Source organism: Neofelis nebulosa, chromosome 3 (genome assembly GCF_028018385.1).
Source record: "Neofelis nebulosa isolate mNeoNeb1 chromosome 3, mNeoNeb1.pri, whole genome shotgun sequence".
Lineage (NCBI taxonomy): Eukaryota > Metazoa > Chordata > Mammalia > Carnivora > Felidae > Neofelis > Neofelis nebulosa.
Window position 1 is genome coordinate 17,628,281 of NC_080784.1, and position 6,823 is coordinate 17,635,103.

A 6,823-nucleotide genomic window follows, 5' to 3' on the forward strand; every position below is an offset into this window, starting at 1 on the left:
ATTTTGATGGGAGTTCTCTGTGCCCCCTGAATCTGGATGTGTTTCCTTCGTCAGATTAGGGAGGTTTCTGCTACTATTTCTTGAAATATATTTTCTGCCCCCTTTTCTCTCTTCGTCTCCTGAAACTCCTGTGATACAATTGTTATCACATTTGATGGAGTCACTGAGTTCCTTGAATCTATTTTTTTTGTTCCCTTATTCTTTCTCTTTTGCTTAGCTTCATTATTTTCCATTATTTTGTCTTCTGTATCAGTAATTCATTCTTCTGCTTCTTCCAGCTTGCTTTTCATCATATCAAGACTATTTCCAATCTCATTTGTTGCATTCTTCATTCTGATTCTTTTAATCTTTATTTTTTGAGAAAGAGACAGAGCATGAGAGAGAGGGAAACACAGAATGTGAAGCGGACATTCACTGTCTGCTCTGAGCTGTCACACAGAGCCCAATGTGGGGCTCGAACTCATGAACCATGAGACCATGGCCTTAGCTAAAGTCAGGCGCTTATCCAACTGAGCTACCCAGGCGCCTCCATTTTGATTCTTTTTTAACTATTTTATCTCTTTCATAAGGGCATCCCTTATGTCTTCTATTCTCTTCTCAAGTCCAGTGAGTATCCTTATGATTGTTGCTTTAAATTCTCCATCAGTCATGTTACTCATATCTGTTTTGCTTTTATCTCTGGCTGTGGCCATATCTTGTTCTTTCATTTAGGATAAATTCCTCTGTTTGGCATTTTATCTAAGTCTCTGCCTTCTTCTCTGTGTTGGAAAACCTAGTTGTGTTTCTTGCTCCTGAAAGTAATGGCCTTATGAAGAAGTCATGTGGTGCCCAGGGCCTGGTGCTTCAAGAATTGTCTCCTTTGTGTTCTGTGTGTACTCTGCTCGTGTGTTCTGACTGCTCTATCCATCAGGCAAGTCATCTACTGAGGCTCTCCTTGCCTGCTGTGGGCAGCATTTGGTCCCTGGCCTGAATGTGGCAAGTTTTAATTAGGTGTGCTCTGGTCTGCTTGTGAAATGAGACCTGAAACCAATTCCACCAGAACCGAGGCCCTGCAGAACTCTCTGGTTGTGAGACTCGGCGTGGGTAAGGGTTTGTGTTGGTCTTCTGGGGGAGGGGCCCACTGCACTGGGACGGAGGCAAGCTTGACTGAGAAGGGCACTTCCACCAGAGCACAGAGGGCCTGCTTAACCCAAGTTAGATAGTTAGTGTTGTCACTGAGCTGCTTCTGCTATGTGGCTCTGTATTTATGCTGAAGGGTGGGGGAGAGAAATGGCACTAGTCAGCCCCTTTGTTCTAGGGAGAAGTCTCTGTGAACACTGCGTCTCAGGGAATCAGTCCTAGAAAAGCTAAGAATCGCGTCACTGTGTGCCTCAGGTGTTTCTCAGTTTGCTGTTTCCACACCATCTGCCCCCAGGTTGTTTGCTTGCCTCCTTTCCAGTAGCAGTCTAGTGCTCTCAGGACTCTATCCCAGCCAAACCCACTGACCTTTAAAGCTCCAGGCTTTAAGCTCCACTGATTGCAAAAACCATGAAATTCAGCCACTCTCATGTTCCAAGCCAGGAGCTTTGGAGAAATGTTCTTCTTATGTGTTCCCCTGTGTGCTCCTCTCTTGCCCTTCTCTGTGACTATGGCTCCCTCCCTTACGCAGCATCCATGATCTGTTTGTCCATTAAACTGCATCTCTGCACTTCCTACCTTCTTCCCTGTGGCCTCTTCTCTCCCGTTAGTTGTGGAGTTTGTTCTGTCAGTCTTCAGGTCTATTTCTGGGGTATTTAGGATCATTTGATAATTATCTAGTTGTGTTGATGGGATGAGACAAGCCTGGGGTCCTCCTACTCTGCCACCATCTTTCCTCCCCTTCCTTTGGCTCTTTGAGCATATTTAAGAAAGCTGGCTTAAAGTTCTTTCCTGGTAAATCCAACATCCGTGCCTTCTCAAAGAGAGTGTCTGGATATTTACATTGTTCCTTTCAATGGGCCATGTTTTCTTGTTTCTTTGCATGCCGTATGACTTTAATTTGAAAATTGGGCATTTGAAAAAACAGCTACCTCTCCAGTCCTTACAAACCTTTTCTGTGCGGGGGTAGTGCTTCACTCCTTGACCAGGTATGTTCTGAGCTTAGGGATAAGCCCAAGATAAAAGCTTAAGGTCAATTCAGGTCTTTTCTGAGAATGCCTCTTACCTGGGCTTGTGTGTGGTACTCTCACTCCACATACGTGACTGTTTTTGAACGTCTTACTATCACAAAGAGTCTCATTCTGGCTTCAATCCAGGGATTTAGATGGTCTATTATATGTGCCCACCTGTGATCTTTTGCATCGGGTGCCTGTGTATATGTATTTTTTTCTGAAGCTTTCATAAACAGTGACTGCTGATTTTCCCCAGCCTGAGAACAAGTTCGATGAGACAACCAGTCCTTTAGGAAGCCCCCAGAAAGAGTAGAACATTATCAATAAATTTAATCGGCAACTGGGAATTTAGTTGCTGCATATTCTAGATGAAGACTGTACTGAGCCAGGAGGGAGTAAGGAAATGGTGAGTAAAATTTCCGTGAAATTTCCTATCATTTTTTAAGGTAAATTTTTCTTGACTGGTAATTCACTTGATTACTGTAGATCTTTGGGTGTTTTCCACAGTGACTAAAAGGTTAGTTCAGCCAGTTTCTTGATTTTTGATGTTTCCTTTGAATAAGGGATTGAAACTTTCTAGTCTGACATTTTGCTGATATCACACCCTTGAGGAACTTTTGTGTAGTTAAAACAATCACTTAGAGAAATTAAAAGCAAACGATATATCAGGCAAAAAATTTGTGATACATTTAGATGAAAGCTAATTTCTCTAATATCTCTAAAAAGCTCTGAAAAATCAATTAAAAAGGAGCGCCCAGGTGGTTCAGTCATTAAGCATCTTGACTCGTAATTTCAGCTCAGGTCATGATCTCATGGTTCATGAAATGGAGCCCTGCATGAGACTTCATGCTGCAGCACAGAGCCTGTTTGGGATTCTCTCCCTCTCTCTCTCTGCCTCTCCCCCACGTGCTCACGTTCTCTCTCTCCCTCTCAAAATAAATATAAATAAACTTAAAAGAAAACAAATCAATTATAAAAATATGAAAACCAAGTAGCAATTTGGAACAACATTAACAGGTAATTTAAAGAAAAAGAAATGTTACTATTTCATTTGATGATGTTAAATTGTATATTCAACTCTAATATTGGCTTCTTGTTTTTTATTTTTATTTTTTAATGTTTATTTTTATTTTTGACAGAGAGAGACACAGAGCATGAGCGGGGGAGGGGCAGAGAGTGAGGGAGACACAGAATCAGAAGCAGGCTCCAGGCTCCGGGCTGTCGAGCACAGAGCCCGACGGCGGGGCTCGAACTCACAGACCGCGAGGTCATGACCTGAGCCGAAGTCGGATGCTCAACCGACTGAGCCACCCAGGCGCCCTGAATATTGGCTTATTTCTAAATAAAGAATAAGACTGGCATTCTATACAGGCTGTAAACTGTATATTGGAGCTTTCTGAACTTTGTTCGGTTTATGTATTTTAGCTCCATTATCTTTATCATAGAAAACTTTCACCTGTTCCACCTTTCTTCCACTTTTACTTCCCACTTTTTAAGGACCAGTTCTCATATTCTTATTATAAACCATCTAATGAAACATATAAAGCTTCCTCTTAGGTGGACATCAAGAAATGTGGTAAAAAACCTAGCCTCTCCAACTCTGGGCTCTCTTTTGAATTTTCTCTGTTGATTCAAAAAAAAAAAAAAAAAAAGAAAAAAAAAAAAAAACAAAATTTGCATTATAAAATGGAGATCAGCTACATAAGCATTAGTTCTCACCAATGACCAATTCAATATGATTATGTTAAATTATTAGTTGCTTTTGATACTTTGAACTCCCTTGTGTTAAGGGTCATTATTTAATGGTTTTGTCTGCCATGTAGGACTCCATTCATTGGATGCCCAGTGGACATCAGCTTATTCAAATTTTTAATGTCTAAAGCATAGAATGATAGTGAAATTGTTATTTTAGTGAATATTAAGTTCAAGGCATAGGATTCAAAGAGCCCTTACTCATCTCATGCAATTGTCAATTAAGGAGAGTGAGACTAATGCACTTCACAGATTTATAAGAGACTAGAAGATATCACCACTTCAACTACCTTAAAATTACTAAATAAATAAGTAGATAAGTAAGTTTAGGTTAAACCAGAAGCTCCATGTGTCATATGTTGATTTCTGTTTCAGAAGGGAAGTTCAGGAGCGCCTAGTGGCTCAGTCTGTTAAGCATCAGACTTTGGCTCAGGTCATGATCTTGTGGTTCACAAGTTCAAGTCCCATGAGTTGGAGCCCCACGTCAGGTGGGCTGTGTGCGGACAGCTCAGAGCCTGGAGCCTGCTTCAGATTCTGTGTCTCCATCTCTCTCTGCCCCTCCCCTGCTCATGCTCTGTTGCTCTCTCTCTCTCTCTCTCAAAAATAAATAAACATTAAAAAAAAGAGAAGTTTAAGTTTCTAATTCTGCTCAGTAGATGAGAGAGTAGGGGGGAAGGACATAGTGTTATTTCCTCTCTTGTTAAAATTCTTGCTGAATTTGTTTTCTGGATGAGTTCAGTTTAAACCAGCTGAAGTCAATGAGCAGAAATGGAAATGACACTGGTAAGAGGAACTGTACCTTTAGTTTAGAGAAAGAATTTAGAAACAAAAAAAAAAGAGAAGGAAGTGCCTGCTAGAATTTCATACGGTTCAGAGGAGGATCATGTCTTTTCTGAATGGTGGCTATACAGTGAGACCAGTGAGCACGATTGAAAATGCCTGCCTGTCTAATGCTCTGAGGCACACTTAATTAACTCCATCTAGGTTCATAATACAATCATCACGTTACAAACCCATAGTTTTTTTTTAATGTTTATTTAATTTTTGAGAGAGAGAGAGAGAGAGAGACAGTGTAAGCGGGGGAGGGGCAGACAGAGACGGGGAGACACAGAATCCGATTCAGGCTCCAGGCTCTGAGCTGTCAGCACAGGGCCCCACGCGGGGCTCTAACTCACAAGCTGTGAGATCGTGACATGAGCCAAAGCCAGCTGCTTAACTGACTGAGCCACCCAGGCGCTCCTGAATCCATAAGTTTTAATGATGAAAGTGTATAGCCTTACTTTGGCTTCCTGCTAACACAAGGAAGATTGGTTAGTCCAATTTATTGCAGAAATTCTGAAGAGCCATTCTAAATTAAACCTGTGCTTGGGGCGCCTGGGTGGCGCAGTCGGTTAAGCGTCCGACTTCAGCCAGGTCACGATCTCACGGTCCGTGAGTTTGAGCCCCGCGTCAGGCTCTGGGCTGATGGCTCGGAGCCTGGAGCCTGTTTCCGATTCTGTGTCTCCCTCTCTCTCTGCCCCTCCCCCGTTCATGCTCTGTCTCTCTCTGTCCCAAAAGTAAACAAAAAAAAAAAAATGTTGAAACCTGTGCTTGATGTTGACTCTTTTAAATACTCAGCAGCTCCCTAGAAATTGGATATTCAGTGCTGACCCAAGTTTAACTATTCCTCAACAATCCATTCTCTATTTGGGCATAGAATCAGGCAAAAGCATAATTATTTTGTCTAATATTAACCTGTCTGTTCACCAGGCTGTTTTCCCCACAATTTCAACTCTCTAATATGTTAGAAGTTACAAGGATGCAGTCTTCATGTTTAAATTAATTTATATGGGAAATTATAAACACTGTCTCATATAGCCTTCAGTAGTCTAGTTTTATAGATGTGGATGATGATGAAAACCATAATCCAGCCCTCCTCTACAAATCTTAGGATTAAGCAAATAGACTTCCTAATGATTATACATTGTCTTCAGTCATCAAAAAAAAAATGATTTTCCTAGGATTAAAAAAGGCTGTAATTGTCCTTTAAAAACAATGATGAATTTATTAACAATTATCATTAAAAGCAGGCAGAGGACAGAGGGTCTGTAATTCCATAAATATGTAAACAGTAAATTACTAATTATTTTCTACTTATAACTGCCAGATTCTGAAACTCTTTGCATTTACTATCTTATTCAATTCTCATAAAAAAGTACTCACTCAGGAGGGCCTGGGTGGCTCAGCTGGTTAAGCGTCCAACTCTTGATTTCAGCTCAGGTCTTGATCTCAGGGTCATGAGTTCAAGCCCTGCACTGGACTCTTTGCTGGGCATGAAGCCTACCTAAAAAAAAAAAAAAAAAAAAAAAAAAAAGCAGTCACTTGAGATGGAGGAGGAAACTATAACATTCATAAATTTTCGTAAAATCAGTAAGAATTTAGTAAATTTAAGAGACTAACTTCGAGAATTCTTTTTCTGGGATTGATTGGCTTGTCTATAATAGCACAAAAGACTGGTAAATACTGGACTTATTAGTTTACACTTATGGATATATGTCATAAACAACTTTGATTGAATACTCTTAAAAAGGGGAAAATGAGCTTTGTCACTGTAGCACCTACCACCATAATAGCGAAATAAGTTCATGCATAATTAAGGAACATGTAGTGGAAAGAAATTGCCCCGTGATGTATTCAGAAGTTCAAGAATTGAGGACCTATTAACATTTGGATGTGAACAATCAGCCCAAGCTGATTGTTGCATTATGAGACGATCCGTAAAAAGTATTTGGGAAAAGCTATTCATCAGTTCAACTAACATTATGGAAAACCTCTTATGTGCAACAAGTCATAAAGCATAATGGGTAGGGGTGTCAGATTGTAGAGGGAACGTGTTTCGTGTCCCTAACGATACACAACATACCACTCCAATTTGGGGGTGGGGGGTTAAAACAACAACAGTC